This window comes from Petaurus breviceps, unplaced genomic scaffold (assembly GCF_028583685.1).
Source record: "Petaurus breviceps papuanus isolate PSGF00001 unplaced genomic scaffold, PetGlider_PUasm1.0 225, whole genome shotgun sequence".
In the NCBI taxonomy this organism is placed as follows: Eukaryota; Metazoa; Chordata; class Mammalia; order Diprotodontia; family Petauridae; genus Petaurus; species Petaurus breviceps.
In genome coordinates, this window is record NW_027185889.1 from 17,455,534 (window position 1) to 17,474,874 (window position 19,341).

At 39.6% G+C, this 19,341-nt stretch overlaps 1 pseudogene; it reads right to left on the minus strand.

Annotated features, from left to right (window-relative positions):
* Nucleotides 1-754: 754 nt before the first annotated feature.
* On the minus strand, nt 755-1,903 carry LOC138166635 (transforming protein RhoA pseudogene; annotated as a pseudogene).
* Nucleotides 1,904-19,341: the final 17,438 nt, after the last annotated feature.

Consider the following 19,341-nt stretch of genomic DNA (forward strand, 5'->3'; position numbering starts at 1 on the left):
AAAACAAATAAGTAAGGCTTCTACTTGAAGGCAACTTTGCTCACATTACACAGCTTTGCTCTTGTCCAAGAAAGAAGTGAGACAGGGAAATATTGCATCTAGGGCAGGCAGAATTTCTCTTTTTTAGTTTTAGAAAACTGCCTTTATTCTATTGGTAGTTGGAAAAAATTAACTGATACAGAAAAGTTTAGTCAGCTGGAGAGGAATGAGAAGTTCCAAGGGGGACTTTGGCCACCAACAAAGAAAATCGGTAGCAAGCTCTCCCAGGAGATTAAAGGGGAGTTACCACTGTTAAGAGTAAGAAAGAAACATTGTATAGACCAAGTTGCTGGCAACTTGAGTTCAGAACTATCCTTGGGGTGGAACCAATTCTCCATTCACTGACCCCAGTTCCAGGAGATAGGGGTGGACATTGAGCTATGTTGTACAGAAAAAAAACTGCTAATGGCTGTCATTCACTGGAGAAAATGACAAAAAGGGATTTCAATGTTTTTTTTTCCACCTAATTTCATGTTTAAATTATACTTTAAAAAAAATCCCTAAGAAACCTTCTGCAGAGATAACAAATATCAGTATTAGGAAATTCAATTATACAAAAAAAATTATGTCTAAGCTGGGGTAGATAGATTTATTCTTTGGTAACATACATTAAGTGGCACCAATTATACAGTAACTCTAAGGTAACTAAAATGAAACCACAGGGTTGTAGCTTTGCCACAACTGTATGGGGACCTGCTATCTCTGACAAGTCCCATTTTCAAACAATTGAGTAATACCCCAGAGCTATACCAATAAAAACCTCATAAGAGGTCCTGCTCTGAAGTGACTTAGTATTTATTCCCCAGAGGGCTCTGTAGCTGACAGCAACAGGACATGTTAAATATAAAAGTATTTAAGCTCAATTCAGAAAAAGTTGTCACCTTTTCTCTTTCTAGAAAGAAGCAAGAAGTTAAGAATTCCCTTGAATTAGTGCCAGATGTGCTGGGAGAATGAAGGTTATTAAGAGTAATGTCAGAGGAACCCTGGTGTGCACAGATGTGTTGGGACACTGACTGTCATTAAACAATCATGGTTGGCTTCTAAATACTGGTAGCAAGATGATTTCTTATTTGTAAATCTCTTAAAGTACATTATGGATAAATGAAAAAGGCCAGGAATCATACACTTAAATTAATAAACTGCACTTCAAAAATTAACCGAGTGAGGACTTGGGTTTTCCACTGTGTTTAAAAGACAAGGCACCCTGATTTTTTCTTTCCATGGCTGGCTTGCAAAGCCGCTCTTGTGGCGGTTTCAAAAACCTCCCTGACACCGTCTTTGGTCTTTGCTGAGCACTCCATATAACTAAATGCACCGATGCGATTCGCCACGTCTCTACCTTCTTCAAGTTTCACTGGCTCCTGCTTCTTCTGGGCCAGCTCCCGCCTCGTGTGCTCATCATTTCGAAGATCCTTCTTGTTCCCAACCAGGATAACGGGCACATTGGGACAGAAATGCTTCACCTCCGGGGTCCACTTCTCTGGAATGTTTTCTAAACTGTCAGGGCTATCGATGGAAAAACACATAAGTATAACATCGGTATCTGGGTAGGAAAGAGGTCGAAGGCGATCATAATCTTCCTGACCAGCTGTGTCCCACAAAGCTAACTCCACCTGTTTTCCATCCACTTCAATGTCTGCTACATAATGTTCAAACACTGTGTGCACATAAACTTCAGGGAATTGGTCTTGGCTAAATACAATCAGCAAGCATGTCTTCCCACACGCACCATCACCAACTATAACCAACTTTTTTCGGATGGCAGCCATAGCTCAGGCGGTTCTTGAGTCCCTCTGCGCCCGGCAAGCTGCTCCGCGAGCCGCGTGTTCTAGTACTTGGGCAGTTTCTAAACAAGAAACCGGCGGGCGGGATAGAAGTGGGAGCTCGGCTGGGCGGTGGGGGCCACAGGCAGAATTTCTAAATAGCCCTTGGTAAAGTTTTGATCACATTTACACAGTGAAAGTTTATATACTTCAATACAAGCACAGATGCACCTGGGAGGAAGGCTCAGTGTATTTCCTGATAGCATTATACTTTAAAATCACCATCTGAACATTTTCTTTTCCTTTTCCCCCTCCTGATCTGTCGTTTGCAGCAGAATAGCATTACAGTTTGTAAGTGACAAAATATTTATCAAAAATCTGTCTCTGACTTAAATAAAAAACAAGGTTCCTTTTGCACAAACTGGGCATTTGCCGTAGGGAGAAAAGACTATGCCCTTTTTATTTTTCCACCAATATTGTAAACTGTGTTGTCATTCATCACTGGGCCAACTAACAATTTTAATTAGTTGTTATATGGGGTCTGGCTGTCCTGGTGCAGACTGACAGCTCAGATAGGAAGTGACAGGAGGCAGAGAAATGCTGAAGGTCTTTGGATTCTTCCTCCATAACTTTTCCACTATTTCAGTATAAGAAGGTCCGAGGCAGCAGCCTGACAATGCAGTATCCACTGTTGCTATGGAAACATCCCCTCCACATAAGACACTACTGAATTCTCAGACTGCTGAGAGGGTGAGAGGGCTGAATGAGGAGGAGGGCTATCCAAATGGAGTTAAGCAATCCTAAATAAGGATACACCTTCAGATGCCTCTGTGTGGTAATGGCCTTGAGCGATCAACTTTATTTTCTCTTCCTTAATTATAACATTTCATACCAACTATTTAGATGCAGCTTCTCCCAAAGCAAGACAGAGTTAAGAATCACAATGCAGTATTTACTTAAAAATTTTTTTTTGTGTAGAAATGTATGCCTTAGAATTCCTAACCATTTAATGATGGTTCACATATAGTCAGTTCAATGATGATTATAATCTAGAATCATCAATAAAAATACAACATATTTTGCCAACTGTGGGGCCTAGGGCTAGTATATTTAGCTTCACTGGGTCTCAATTTCCTCATCTGTAAAATGAGGGGGTTGGACTACATGGCCTTTTGAGATTTTTTCTACTACCTCTAGCTCTATAATTCTATGAATATATCATACATAACAATTATGCTAGAATAAGGAGCCATTAGATTGATACTTAATTGCAAACTCTAGCACTTACTGCTAGAGTGGATTAGGAATCTAGACACCTAGGTTCTAGTCTTGGCTCTGTCAGTGACTTTTGTGTGACCTAAGCCAATGGACTTCATTTCCTGAAGGTTCTTTTTTCTTTACCTGTAAAGTGAGGTGGAGAAGAAAGCATCTTTAAAGTCCCTTTCAGTTCTTATAATACTATGACTCTGAGATTCACGATATAATTTTGGGCTTTTGTCTTAATTTCACCATCAGTACATATTTGACATGGCAACTGCTTACAAGGTATTTGCAAAATGCTCGATGTTCCTTGAAGAGGAGGAAAATCAAAAAAGAAATCTGACTGTGTCTTGGATTGATGTGATCACTTGGGGGAAATGACATATTATGACTAATAAGTTGGGATTTTGTCTGGATATGAGATTTCACTGGTATATGGGATTTCTTGGTGTGGAGTATGGCAGAAATTGTAATTGTAAAGAGGATTATAACTGATGGAATGATCAGTGGGAAAGAGGAAACAAAACAATTACCCACTGAGTCTGGTGGGTAATTTGTTTTAGTCTTAGAGAATCACCAGGGGCACTGGAAAGCGAAGTGACTTGCTCTTAGCCACATAATTATTAGGTAACAGGGAAGAGCAAAAAGACCTTCCTGACCTGAAGATTGGCGCCACTGTGACATAGATGCTGTCTTTTAGTTAGTAGTTACCATAACTAAATCTCATGCAGTTCTCTATGTATGGTTAACACTTTCTTTCATGATTTAGAGAGCATATCAGGGCTTGTGATGCCTCTGAATCATTAGGAACATAACTGCCTGGTGCCAGTTTGCTTTACTATTGTTGCTTTGGTTATATGAGTTTTCTTATTTCTTTTTTTACAGGAATATAATGTACTCCTGAATCAAAAAATGTGTTAGAAAGGTAATCCATTTAAGTGAGCAAATTTCTATTTAAACAAATGTTCCTGTTTCACCTGTTTGGTTATGGACCATGCAACTTAATGCATCTCAAATTGTGGCCTTATTCCTATTACTTATGCCACTGTTAGTCATCCTTCAAAAATAGCTTCTCTACTAACTCTCTTTCCCCACAAATTATAGGAAAGTCCAGGTGAAACATACTAATGTGAAAATTTTCCAGTTGGCAAATGAACAGAAAAATAAATCTCTTCCACAAAAGATGACAAAATAGATACTAAGGGAAAATTCCATGAGAGGTCACCAGATATCAGGCTTTTCCTATGATCATTTAATTTCCAGTTTCTTCTTTAAAGTGAGAAGAGCTTTTTTTTTTTTAAATTGAAAGTTAAAACATACTCATAAAACAAGTCTGAGGCATCCTTCATGTTATGAGAGGTAGCAGGAAATGTGCTCAGGACCAATTAGATGTTATGACTTGATGCTATTGAATCAAAGTCTATGACATGGTACTGGGATAAGTGATATAAAGCATTTTAAAATTTTATGTTCAGAGGAAACATCCTAGCTCTGTGACCGCAAAGTGAACCTTCATGGATATGGGCAGTGCATTCTCAGTAGAGGTCTAGAGAGTACAACTGTGCTAAAGTTCCCTCAAGCACTGTGATCAATCAGCTGCTGTATGGGATGCAAAAATTCATTCTTTGAACCAATCTTTCATCTTTGTTTGAAAAGCATCATCAAAACTCAAACAAAATTGCTAAAAGTACTTTTGGGTCTCTAGCTGGCCTACAGTAACTCAGCTTTAAGACTCTGGAGGAATCCATAGCAGTTTTTTTAAGAGTAAAAAGAGGCTGGGTGACATCATTTAAACATAAAGAGAGAGCATTTATAGTTAGTGATTTGCTATAGAGATTAAAATATTGTCGACATTTCAAAACTAGTTACCAATCAGATCTAATGGTGAAGAATCTGAGCCCATAAACCAGTGATCAGCAAGCAATGATCAATCCAACAAGCATTTATTAAGCACCTATGAATTACAAAGCACTGTGCTAGGCTCTGGGGATAGAGAAGAAGGAAAAATAGTCCTTCTGTAGAGACCCATCCCAGATCAACGTCAGTCATGATACCTCTCCTCTTTTGAATGCTTACAAGACTCACTGCCTACAAAGCACTCTCTGCCTGAGACCCTGGGCATAAATCAACCTCTCTGGGTCTCAGTTTCCTCTTTTTAAAAAGAGGGAGTTGGACTAGATGGTCTCTAAGATCTCTTGCAGTTCTGTATCTATGATGCTAAAATGATGCTGCCTTGTGGCCTCTTTGTACTGTATTAGTAATTCTTTCCTATATCACTTCAATGATCCCATTTATCTCTTGATTCTCCAATTAGGCTGTGAGTTTCCTGATGGCATGGTTTTATTTCTCTATACCCTCCCACTCCCTAACAGTAAGCAAGCCAATAGCATTAAAATTTTTTTTTCACTATGTGCTAGGCACTGTATTAAGAACTGGTGAGCCAAAGCTTTATTATAGTATTTTATATTTATATAGAACTTTAAAGGGCTATGTAGGATCAAGTATAACATAACAGATTTATCTAGAACTTTGAGGTTTATGAAGAGCTTCACAAAGAAAGGCAAGAACATGGTCCTGCCCTGTGGTCGGTTACATGATGTACAGTTGGATCATAGTAGTAAAGTGTAAGACCGGAAAAGTAGCCTTTAAATGCCAAACAGATGGCTTTATATTTGAGCCACTAAAGAGCCACTAAATCCCACTGAGCAGGTGCCACCATGCTCCAACCTAAGCTATCGGAATATCTCTTTTACAACTGAGGATGATGGAGGATGATGCAAGTGGGGAAGGAACTGAAGGAGAAAGGCTACTACAACAGTTTAGGCTAGGTGACAAAGGGACTGAAGTAGGGTGACTGTATGAGTAGAAAAGTAGTGGTGTTTCAGTTGAATGAAGAGGTGAAAAGCCAGACTGACAAGGACTTAGAGGAGAGCAAGAAAGTGAAAGCACCTAATAAAGAATGTTTTCTCAAGGAGTTTAAGTAGAAGGAGAGGAGATATTGGAAAAGAGGATAGACAAGATATTGGACAATATGATTGCATTATGAAAAGGGGAAACATTGTTTTTAAGAAGTAGTAGAGAGTAAGAAGCTGGCATAGAGGAAGATTAAAGATTGGAGGGAGTATGGATAATAATGGGAGCAACCTGATAGAGAGGAACTTATATGTGTGAGTTCATATGTGCAGAGTTATAAGGGTAATAAGGAAACTTACTTGATGAGGTGGGTAGGGCATGGAGTAACAAGAAATCAGGATTAAAATGTAAGGCTAATAAATTAATTCAGTTGGTGGGACAGTATTAAATTTTAGCTAGACAAGGAAGATTAAATTTATTTGCAGTTTATATCATAGGGGACCATTAAGATTGTTATGTGTGATGAATGAAGCTATACTTAGTGTTGGTTTTTGTTCAGGCCAGACCTGTGTCTATGAATTTTTTAGCTTTCCAACTGCCACCTGCCAAGCTACAGCTCCCCCCAAAATCCCATCAAAATCATTAAAGCCAAGGTCCCTCAGACTTTGTGGCCAAGACCACAATCATGACATGAATGATACTTCAGATTATTATTATTATTTTGTTTTTATTTTTAAATTGATTTATTTATTTTTAGTTTATTTATACTTTAGTTCCACAGTCCCTTGAGTTTCAAATTTCCTTCCCCTCCCTCTCCTTCTGCCCCCTTCCCCTCATGGCGTCATGCACTCAAACATAGGATCTACAAATATCTTCACATTAATCATTAGGTTGTAAAGAGGATTATAAATGATGGAATGATCAGTGGGAAAGAGGAAACAAAACAAAACAAGAAAAAGAAACACAGCAAATAGTTGGTTTTAATCTGCATTCAGACTCCGCATCTCTTTCTCTGAATGTGGATATCTGTTTCAATCATGAGTCTTTTGGAGTTTTCTTATAACCTTGCATTGCTGAGAGGAGCCCAGTCTATTGAAGTTAGTCATCACACATATGTTGTGTCTGTAATTGTGTACAGATTTCTCCTGGTTCTGCTCTTCTCGCTCAGCATCAGTTTATGTAAGCCTTTCCAGGTTATTATGAAGTCCGTCCACTTCTCATTTCTTATACCACAGTAGTATTCCATCACATTCATATACCACAACCCATTCAGCCATTTCCCAATTGATGGGAATCCCCTTGATTTCCAATTCTTTGCCACCACAAAAAGAGCTGCTATAAATATTTTGTACATATGGGTCCTCCTCCTACTTCTCTGATCTCTTTGAGATATAACCCTAGAAGTGGTTGTAGCGGCAAGCACCCCAGCGTCCCCAGGGTGTCTGCCAACACAGGTTCTTAGATCTGCTTTGTTAAAGGAAAGCAACTCAAAATGGGTTAACAAGCTTACTTTAATCAGTCAAATATGTATCGTTTACCTAGTTCAGGGGAAAAAGGTCAGCACCCTGAACTTCAAAGTATACAGACAATTATCAAGACAGAAACAGATCAAGTAGACAGATTTCCAAACTGTCCAACCATCACATCCACACCAAACAACATCTGGGTTTCAAAGCCGGGGGGCCCTGGACAACGGCTTCCCAGAGTTTCATCTGATCAAATCACAGAACATTTCTCAAAGTGAGCCCCAAAACAAAGCTACACATCAGGGCTTATATAGCCTTCTCCTGGCTCAGAGAATGTAACAAACTTATTGATTCACTGGCCAATCAAGAAGTATCTACTGAAAAACAAGCCTCCCACCCCAGGCTCCAGGTGCACTTTAGCCAAGGGGCAGGGAAGATCTTTATAATTTACATTCCCATTACCTTCGGACCCAAGATCTTTCATGCCCATAGCATAGACAATTTACTTTTGAATTAGCACTAAGCATCTCTTGGGTCACATTTTCAAGATACGGAACCAAAGTTACCAAAGTGGTCACTGGGCCCCAAACAAACACAAAGTACATTGCATTATCACCTCAATTCAAAACAAGAGTCCAAAGTTCTCTTGGGAGGAGAGGAGTGTCCTTCCCCTCACACAGCTCCAGCCCCTGCTTCCAAGTACAGAGAGGGGGCTGGGCAACAAAACCAACAAGGTGGGGTCCTTGGGGGTCCAAGGCACTTCATCCCACCCACCATAGTCACAAGTCCATCCTCACCCTGGGTCCCAAACTGTGGGACGCAGCCAGGAAACACATTCAGTGCCCCTGCTTTGCTGCTTAGTTCTTATTCCTGTGGCTGAATTCTGAACTGCTGGGTTCCTTCTCCTCCCGCAGGTGGCAGCCCTTCCTGGCTTCTTCCCAGGTCCTGATGCAGTCAGCTCACCATTTCTGCTCTCAGCTCAGCGAAGTCTGCATGCAGGCCATTCTTCTCTCCTGCTCCACGGCTCCACAGAATCACAGCTACCACAACTGGGAAATAAACAATTATCCCAGTCCCCATACTTTCCTTTTACTCTGCAGATCCTGTTCGTGATGCCATTTTGTAGCAGCAAGCACCCCAGCGTTCCACAGGGTGTCTGCCACCACTGGTTCTTGGATCTGCTTTGATAAAGGAAAGCAACTCAAAATGGGTTAACAAGCTTACTTTAATCAGTCAGATATGTATCATTCACCTAGTTCAGGGGAAAAATGTCAGCACCCCGAACTTCAGAATATACAGACAGAATTATCAAGACAGAGAAACAGATCAAATAGACAGTTTCTAAAATGTCCAACCATTACATCCATACCAAATCAACATCTGGGTTTTTCAAAGCCAAGGCGGGGCTCTCAACAACAGCTTCCCAGAATCCAGATCAAATCACAGAACACTTCTCAAAGTGAGCCCCAAAACAAAGCTTCACATCAGGGCTTATATAGCTTTCTCCTGGCTCACAGAATGTAACAACCTTATTGAGTAACTGGCCAATCAAGAAGTATCTACTGAAAAACAAGCCTCCCACCCCAGGCTCCAGGTGCACTTTAGTCTAGGGGCAGGGAAGATCTTTAAAATTTATATTCCCATTACAGTGGTATTGCTGGGTCAAAGGGTATGCACTTATTTATAGCCCTTTGGGCATAGTTCCAAATTGCTCTCCAGAATGGCTGGATCAGTTCTCAATTCCACCAGCAATGCATTGGTGTTCCAATTTTTCCACATCCTCTCCAGCATTTATCATTTTCCTGTTTTGTCATCTTAGCCAATCTGACTGGTGAGATGTGGTACCTCATGGTTGTTTTGATTTACATTTCTCTAATCAATAGTGATTTAGAACATTTTTTCATATGCTTACAGATATCTTTAATTTCACCTTCTGAGAACTGTCTGTTCATATCCTTTGACTATTTATCAATTGGGGAGTGGCTTGTATTCTTATAGATTCAACTCAATTCTTTGTATATTTTAGAAATGAGGCCTTTATCAGAGACACTGATTGTAAAAATTCCCAATTTTCCACTTCCCTCTTAATCTTGGTAACATTGGCTTTATTTGTACAGAAGCTTTTCAATTTAATGTAATCACAATTATCCATTTTTCATTTTATAATGCTCTCTAACTCTTGTTTCATCATGAAGTCTTCCCCTCTCCATAGATCCGACAGGTAGACTATCCCTTGCTCTCTCAGATTGTTTACAGTGTCAGCCTTTATACCTAGATCATGCACCCATTTCAACTTTATTTTGGTGTATGGTGTTAGATATTGGTCTATGCCCAATTTCTGTGATACTATGCTCCAGTTTTCCCAGCAGTTTTTGTCAAATAGTGCATTCTTGTCCCCAAAACTGGGGTTTTAGGGTTTATCAAACAATAGATTACTATAATCATTGGCTTGTGTACACAATCTATTCCATTGATCCACTACTCTATCCCTCTATCTAGCCAGTACCAAGTAGTTTTGATGACGGCTGCTTTATAATACAGATTAAAATCTGGTATGGCTAGAATACCTTCCCTAACATTTCTTTTCACTAATTGTCTTGATATTCTGGAGCTTTTGTTCTTCCAAATGAATTTTGCTACTATTTTTTCTACCTCTACAAAGTAATTTTTTGGTAGATTGATTGGTATGGCACTAAATATGTAATTTAATTTAGGTAAAATTGTCATTTTTATTATATTAGCTCAACCCAGCCATGAGCAATTGATGTTTTTTTCCAATTAGTTAGATCTGACTTTATTTGTGTGAAAAGTGTTTTGTAATTGTGTTCGTATAAGTCCTGGGTTTGTTTTGACAGGTAGATTCCCAAATATTTTATAATGTTTATAGTAACTTTAAATGGGATTTCTCTTTCTATCTCTTGCTGTTGGATTTTGTTAGAGATATATAGACATGCCAAGGACTTGTGTAGGTTTATTTTACATCCTGCAACTTTGCCAAATTTGTTTATTATCTCAAGTTAGTTTTTTACTTGATTCTCTAGGATTCTCTAAGTGTAGCACCATATCATCTGCAAAGAGTGATAACATAGTCTCTTCTTTGCCTAATATGATTCCTTCAATTTCCTTTTTTTCTCTTATTGCTACTGCTAACATTTCTAGTACCAGAGTGAATAAGAGGGGTGATAGTGGACATTCTTGTTTCACCCCTGATCTGATTGGAAATGCTTCTAGTTTATCCCCATTACATATAATACTTGCTGATGGTTTTAGATAGATGCTACTTATTATTTTAAGGAAGACTCCATTTATTCCTGTACTTTCTAGTGTTTTTAATAGGAATGGCTGTTGTATTTTGTCAAAAGCCTTTTCTGTGTCTATTGAGATAATCACATGGTTTCTGCTAGTTTTGTTGTTGATGTGATCAATTATACTGATAGTTTTCTTGATATTGAACCACCCTTGCATTCCTGGAATTCTATCTGATCAAAGTGTAGTACTCTCATGATAAGTTGCTGTAGTCTTTTTGCTGATATTTTATTTAGAATTTTTGCATCTATATTCATAAGGGAAATTGGTCTATAATTTTCTTTCTCTGTTTTGTCCCTTCCTGATTTAGGTATCAATACCACATTTGTGTCATAAAAAGAATTTGGTAGGACTCCGTCTTTTCCAATTTTCCTGAATAGTTTGTAAAGTATTGGAGTCAATTGTTCTTCAAATGTTTGGTATAATTCACTAGTAAATTCATCTGGCCCTGGAGATTTTTTCCTAGGGAGTTCATTGATGGCTTGTTCAATTTCTTTTTCTGAGATGGAGTTATTTAAGTAGTTTACTTCCTCTTCAGTTAATCTGGGCAACTTATATTTTTTTAAATATTCATCCATTTCACTGATTGTCAAATTTATGTGCATACAACTGGGCAAAATAATTCCTAAGTATTGTTTTAATTTCCTCTTCATTGGAGGTAGATTCACCCTTTTCATTTTTGATACTCATAATTTAGTTTTCTTCTCTTTATTTTTATCATATTGACTAAAGGTCCATCAATTTTATTGTTTTTTTCATAATACCAGCTCTTAGTTTTATTTATTAATTCAAAAGTTTTCTTAAATTCAATTTTATTAATCTCTCCTTTGGTTGTCATTATTTTTAATTTAGTATTTAATTGGGGATTTTCAATTTGTTTATTTTTTCTAGCTTTTTCAGTTGCATGGCCAATTTATTGACCTCCATTTTCTCTATTTTATTTATGTGTGCATTCAGGGATATAAAACTTCCCCTAAGAACTGCTTTTGCTGTGTCCCACAAGTTTTGATATGTTGTCTCATTATTGAATTTCCTAATTGCCTAGTTTCTTTCCGAAGGGAGGGGCTGTGCAAGTCCCAACCTCACCCCCTTTCCATTTCAGTGGGCAGAGAACTCCTTCCTGCCAGCCTGGTCCTCTTCCCTCTCCCACCCCCACCACCCCAACCAGGGGCTGAGGGCTTGCGTCAGGGCCTTCACTTTCTGCTGTCCATGGAAGCGCAGGGTGGGGGGTTAATAAGTCCCACCCTTGGCCTGACATTGGGGCCAGGCTGGCCAGCTCCAGGCCCTCCCCCCCCCGCTGCTGCAATGTGGAAGGGGCCACATGGCCATGCTGGCTCCCCCTGGCCCAGCATCCCCCCTGCCCAGCATCCCCCCTGCCCAGCATCTCCCCTGCCCCTGCCCTGCCCAGCTTCCCAGTGGAATTCAGAAAAGCTTCCTTGAAGATTCTCCTCTGATAGCCACTGGAATACCTGCTTTGCAGAGTAAAAGCAGGAAGGGTTTAAGAGAATGAGCTCAAAACAAAACTTTATGAGCCCAGAATGGATAGGATACATAGAAAGATAGACAGACAGACACTAACAGACCAGACCAGAACTAGCCAGAACCAGATATGGGCAAAAGGTCGATGTCTCGAGTTTGCCCAGATGATGGGGTACAGATTGTACTCGGGCTATGTCTAGCCCCTCAAGTCCTCCCAGAACAGAACAGAAACCAGAGCAGTACTCACCCCCAAATTGGAGGTCCTGAATCCACACACAGTCAAAAGAGGAGCCAGTCAAAGTCAGGTTTGCATGTGCAATCTTTCCCTCTTTGAGACCTGGGGCCCTGGAACTTCATCAGGGGCTAGTCCCCCTATGGATTGGGGCAAGCAAATGCCTGCCTCCCAAAGCCAATAGTTCATCCTGTTCAGGGATCTCTCTGTGGTGACATGGAACACCGCAATATTTTGCTAGGTCCTCCAAATGTTGTGCCGAAAGGAGTGAGAGGAGACCCCCAAGAGTAAAATTTGGAAGTGGTTTTTATTTTCCGTGGGACTGTTACAGTAAGTCTGCACAGACAGTGTGTAGGCTTTTAAAGAGATACCCCTCGGCCAATGGTTAGGTATTACAAAAGCAGAAACTTGCAGAGGCCAAGAACTGTGATTGGTCAGTACCCACCTCAAAATTCCCGCTGGTGCCAAATCTCCCTGACCCGGAAGCCCACCCACCTCTGTGGAGGTGGGGTGAATGGGTAAAGGCAGACATCGGTTGGGAGAGGGTGGAACTGACCTGGCAGTCTGCTCACTTCCCTGAGGGCTGAGGTTGGGGGATGGGAAAACCAGGTAGCCAGGTACAACAGTACATGGTCAACTTTTGTGTATGTGCCATCACCATCCAGTTTTCTCCAAAAGTCTACAGTATCTATCTTCTCTAAGATTCTGTTTACCTCCTTAACTTCTTTCTTGTCTATTTTGAGGTTAGATTTATCAAGCTCAGAGAGGGGGAGATTGAGGTCCCCCACTAGTATAGTTTTGCTATCTATTTCTTCCTCTAACTCCCTTAACTTCTCCTTTAGGAATTTGGATGCTGTACTTCTTCGTGCATAAATGTTTAGTAATGATATTGCTTCATTTTCAATGGTGCCTTTTAGTAGGATATAGTTTCCTTCCTTATCTCTTTTAATTAGATCTATTTTTGCTTTTGCTTTGTCTGAGATAAGGATTGCTACCCCTGCTTTTTTTTTACTTTAGCTGAGGCATGATATATTTTAGCCTTTTACCTTTACCTTGTGTGTTTCCCCATTTCAGATGTGTTTCTTGTAAACAGTGTATTGTAGGATTATGGTTTTTAATCCATTCTGCTATCTGCGTCCGTTTTATGGGAGAGTTTATCCCATTCACACTCATGGTTATGATTACTATCTGTATCTTTCTCTCCATCCTATTCCCTCCCCTGTTTATGCTTTTATTTTTCCCCTTCTCCCTTCCCCTCAAGAGTTTTCCTTTTGACTGCCACCTCCCTCAGTATTCTCTCCTTATCAGTCCCCCTTCCTTTTCCTACCCTTTCCCCTTACTACTTCTTCCCTTTCTTCTAACCCCATCCCCTGTGCTTAGCCCTTCCCCTCTCCTACTGTCTGTAGGGTACAATAGATTTTTATACTTAATGTAGTATATTATTTCTTCCTCAAACCAAGATTGACAAGAATAGATCTCGTGCAATGCTCCTCTCCCGCCACTCTTTCCCTCTATTATGATAAGTTTTATGTCTCTTCTCCATAGAGTCCTATACTTAACTGATTATGTTATTCCCTCCTTACACCAGAACCAATAAGGGAAAAGCTCATACAATGTTAATCTCCCTCCCTTCTTTCCCTCTACAATAATGTTTTTATGCCTCTTTGTGTGGCACAATTTACCCTTTTCTACTTCATTCTTTCCTCTTCTTCCATTGTAGTCCCTTTGCAGCCTTTAATAAGAATTTTTATCATCATTTTGTGTAATCTATGCCCACACCCTCTATTTATCTATATCCTTTTAGATGTTGCTGTAAGTATAGAGTTCTCAGTATTAACAGGTATCAGCTTCCCATATAGAGATGTAAACAGTTTGATCTTATTAAATAACAAGTTATGTTTGTGTGTGTGTGTCTGTTTGGTGTATGGTTTTTTTCCCCCTATTTACCTTTCTATGTCTCTCTTTGAAGAGGTATAGATGAGGGTTGCTCTGGAGACCCCAAAATACCAACCAAGTCACCAGATCTTGTCGAATGAATTTGACTCAAGTCTTCTCTCAGCCAAAGAAAAGTAAAGTTTATTAAAAGTTTGCCATATTGGGTAGACTCTTAAGGAGCCTTAGTATCTGTAAGGCTTGTATTGGAAAATTCTATGGCACTCTCACACCACATGGAGGGAAGATGGGATCTTATATATAAAAAGTTGTGGGAGGAATCTAGGTAGGGGTGGTCTAGAGGAGGAGTTTGGGGAGGGTCTTCAGGAGAAGTCAGATGAGGTCAATGAGTGATTAAGGGTGGGAAGTTGCTGGAGGCTACCTGGAGACTACAGACAATGATGGGCTATGCCAGTTCAAGGGTCAGTTGATATTTTGATAGGCTCAAGAGTGGAAAGTAGATGGACAATGGAGGGCTAGGCTAGTAACAGAGGTCTGGGCCCAGCCACAATGTAAGGCATGGCCTCATATAAATGCCTAATCAAATGGGATGATTTAATCAGAGTTCAAGGGGGGGTTCCCAGAGACTGTACCTCAAAGATTGAAGGAGAGCTCAAGGGGGTTCCCAGAGCTGGCACCTCATCATTTTGAGTCTTGTAATTGAAGGTTGAATTTTCCATTGAGCTCTGGCTTCTTCATCAGGAAGGTCTGGAAGTCTGTTATATCACTGAATTAACATCTCCTTGCCTGGAAGATTATGTTCAGTTTTGCTGGATAGGTGATCCTTGGTTGTAACCCAAGCTCTTTTGCCTTGCAGAATATCGTATTCCAGTCCCTCAAGCTGCCAGATCCTGTGCGATCCTCACTGTAGTTCTGCAATACATGAATTATTTCTTTCTGGCTGCTTGTATTTTCTTCTTTACCTGATAGCTCTAGAATTTGGCTACAACATTTCATTTTCAATTTGGGATTTCTTTCCAAAAGAAGGCATCCGGTGGATTCTCTTGATTTCTATTTTACCCTCTGGTTCTAGGATATCAGGGCAAATTTCCTTGATGAGCTCTTGGAAAATGTTGTCCAGGCTCATTTTTTCATCATGATTTTCCAGTAGACCAATAATTCTCAGATCATCTCTCCTGGATCTGTTTTCCAGGTCAGTTATTTTTCCATTGAGATATTTTACCTCTTTTTCTAATTTTTCATTCTTGACATTTTGACTGATTCTTGTTGCCTCATGGAGTCATTAGCTTCAATGTGGTTGATTCTAATTTTTAGTGAATTATTTTCCTTGGTTAGTTTTTGAAGCTCTTTTTTCATATATTCAGATTTCATTTTTAGTTCACACATTTTCTTTTTAAGAAGCTGTTTTCTTCATTGTAATGTTTTTCTAATTTTGCAATTTTGATTTTAAAAGAATTATTCATTTTATCTTCTACCTCTCTCATTTGGTTTTCAAAGTTCTTTTTGAGCTCATCTAAGAATGCTTTCTGTGCTTGAGACCAGTTCATATTTCCTGTTGAGGCTTCAGCTGTGGGTGTGGAGTCATTACTGTCTCCTTCTGAATTTGGTTCCTCCCTCTCACAATAATAGGATTCTAGAGTCTTTGTCTTTGCAGTCTGTTTTTTACCCATTTTGAGGCAGGGCCTTAGCCACACCCTAGGGTTCCCAAGCCTTTGCTGTTCAAAATTTTGCTCTGGGGCAATAATTACTGTGTTTTCAGGGTCAGAGTGAGGGGATTGGAGCAGCCAGGGTTCACTCTGCCATCCTGGTCCCTGGAAGTTCACATAGGTGCTTTTTAAATTTCTAGGCTGTGGGTTGGTATTCCCAGGAATAGCTGCTGCCACTGCCGCAGGCTCTGCATTTGTCTCTTACCCAGCTCAATCAGATCCCAGCCCTGCAGTGATAGGCGTGGGTGGGAATGGCCTTGGTTGGTGCATCAACTTGGTCAACTTGCCACCACTTTGCCCAGGCGTTGTCCAGGCCTTGCTGCACACTGCTACCACCGTGTTGTCATCCCCAGATTATTCATTAGTATTAATGATACTACCTTAGATTGTTCACATAGATATGTTAGAGTCATTTTAAGTTACTTTGATCTATATACTTAGTATAGACCCACATACACACATCCTGTGAATTTCAAGTCAGTATGTTTTTATTGGGTTAGAAGACTAGGGTACTAACTCACAGTTGGTGTAATTAATGATTGGCATGACTTCTGCCATAGTCTTTCGATCTCCACAAACTGGGCCACTTAATTCCCTACCTATAGGCTGCAGGCTCAGTCCTACTCTTAATTCATCACTTGGCTAAAGAAAATGCATGAGTTACAGCTAGATCTTACTTAACTCAAGTGGCTCAGCAACAAATGAATCTTGCTGCTAGTCCCATTCTGATCAATAAGCTGGCTCTTGTCTCATCCTTTGTGATGAAGACTTTTACCTCATATCTCCACTCAGCTTTGTTGTTTTCTGTTCAGTTGAGTCCAACTCTTTGTGATCCCATGGACCATAGAATGCCAGGTGCTTCCACACTCCACTATCTCCTGAAGTCAGTCCAAGCTCATGTTCATTGCTTCCATGATCTCTCCATCTCATCCTCTGCCATCCCCTTTTCCTTTTGCCTTTGATCTTTCCTAATATCAGAACCTTTTCTAATGAGTCCTATCCTCCTGTGGCCAAAGTATTTAGGCTTCAGCTTCAATAATCAACCTTCCAGTGAATAGTCTGAATTAATTTCTTTAAGTATTGACTGATTTGATCTCCTTGCTGTCCAAAGGACTCTTAAAAGTCTTCTCTACTGGAAAGTCAGAGGGAGGATGGGGGAAGATATGGGAGAGAGCAGATTGGGGGAGGGGATATTCAGTGGGATCACTGTTTGGGGTGGTGGGTAGGAAAAAATGGGGAGAAAATTTGTAACTCAAAATCTCGTGGAAATGAATGATGTAAACTAAAAAATAAAAAAAGAGAGAAAAAAGAAATAAGATGAAGTTTAATAAAGATAAATGAAAAGTCAAAAAAATAAAAAAAAATTAAAAAAGTCTTCTCTAGCACCACACTGCAAAAGTGTCAATTCTGTGGCATTCAGCTTTTCTTATAGTCCAACTCTTATAGCCTCATATTGCTATAGAAAAAACCATAGCTTTGACTATACAGCCCTGTGTTGGCAAGGTGATGTCTCTACTTTTTAGTATGCTGTTCAGATTTACCATAGCTTTCCTTCCAAGAAGCAAATTGCCTTTTAATTTTGTGGCTGCACTCACCTTCTTCAGTGATCTTTGAGCCCAAGAATATAAAATCTGACACTGTTTCCATTTCTTCTCCCTCTATTTGCTGGGAAGTGACAGGACCAGTTGCCAAGATCTTCATTTTTTTTGGATATTAAGCTTCAAGTCAGCTTTTATATTCTCCTCTTTCATTCTCATCAAGAGATTTCTTATTTTTTCTTCACTTTCTGCCATCAGAGTGGTATTATTTGCATATCTGAGATTGTTGATCTTTCTCCCAGTAACCTTAATTCTGGCTTTTGATTCCTCCAGTCTGGCATTTCATATGATGTACTCTGCATATAGGTTAAATAAATAAGGTGACAATATGTAGCCTCATATATTTTCTAATCTTAAAACAATCAATTGTTCCCTGTTTGGGTCTAACTGTTGCTTCTTGGCCTGCATACAGGGGTCCTCAGGAGATCTGGTACTCCCATCTCTTTGAGGACTTGCCACATTTTGTTGTCATCCACATAATCAAATGAAGCAGAAGTAGATGTTTTTCTTTAAGTCCTTTGTATTTTCCACAATCTAGCAAATTTTGGCAATTTGGTCTCTAGTTTCTCTGCTTCTTTGAAAACGAAGCTGCTCTTCTGGTGATTCTTGGTTAACATATTGTTGAAACCTAGCGTGCAGAATCTTAAACCTAACCTTGCTGGCATGTGAAATAAGCACAATTACTAGGTAATTTGAACATACCTTGGCATTGCCCTTCTTTAGGACTGGGAATTAAACTGATCTTTCCAATCCAGTGGCCACAGTTGAATTTTCCAAATTTGCTGGCATACTGAGTGAAGCAGTATCATCTTTTAGGATTTTAAATAGTTCAGCTAGAATTCTATCACCTCTACTAGCTTTACTGTTAGCAATGCTTCCTAAGGTCCATTTGACTTCATTCTCCTTGGATGTCTGGCTCTGGATCAGGGTAACCATACCACTGTGGTTACTGTGATGTTAAGATCTTTCTTATATAGTTCTTCTGTATATTCTTGCTACTTCTTTTTAATCTCTTCTCCTTCTACTATGTCCCAACCTTTGTATCTGAATCTCTGCTTTGATTCCTTGCCCATTACCCCAATTTCTGCCAGAAGAGGAATTCTACTTTGTCCTTCTAAAAGCAAGGTATAATGAAGAGCGCTAGAATTCAGGTCATGAAATCTAGGTTCAGATCCTCAGCTCTTATTAGCTATGTAAACTTGGACTCTCTGGATCTCAGTTTGCTCACATTTTAAATGTGGATGATCATACTTGCACTACTTTATTTGCTTCACAAAACTGTGAAGAATGAGCTTTTTAAACCTTAAAGAGCTATAAATTATGATGATGATGATCCTTCCAGGGACAGAATAATGCCCCTGAAACTCAGGCCCTGGTATCTACTGCTAACCCAGTCTGATGTCAACTACTTGCTTATCTGTACTTCCTTATATTACCAAATGCTACTAAGGTCCATCTCAATTGTCTACCCTCTTCAATAAGTCATAAATCTCTAAAGCCACACTGCCCCAAGTCTGGCTTTCCTAGCCATTTTAATAGTTACCAGATATTGTGTGTTTCAAAAAACACAGGAACATTTCATTACATTGTATAATCATTGCTATTTTATATGTTCATATAACAATGAGTTAACAAAAGTAATTAAGTAGCCAAACCATTTTGCCATAAATGTTTTTCTTACTAATTCTCCCTAAAACAGGTATAAATCTATCCATCCATCCATCCATCCATCCATCCATCCATCCA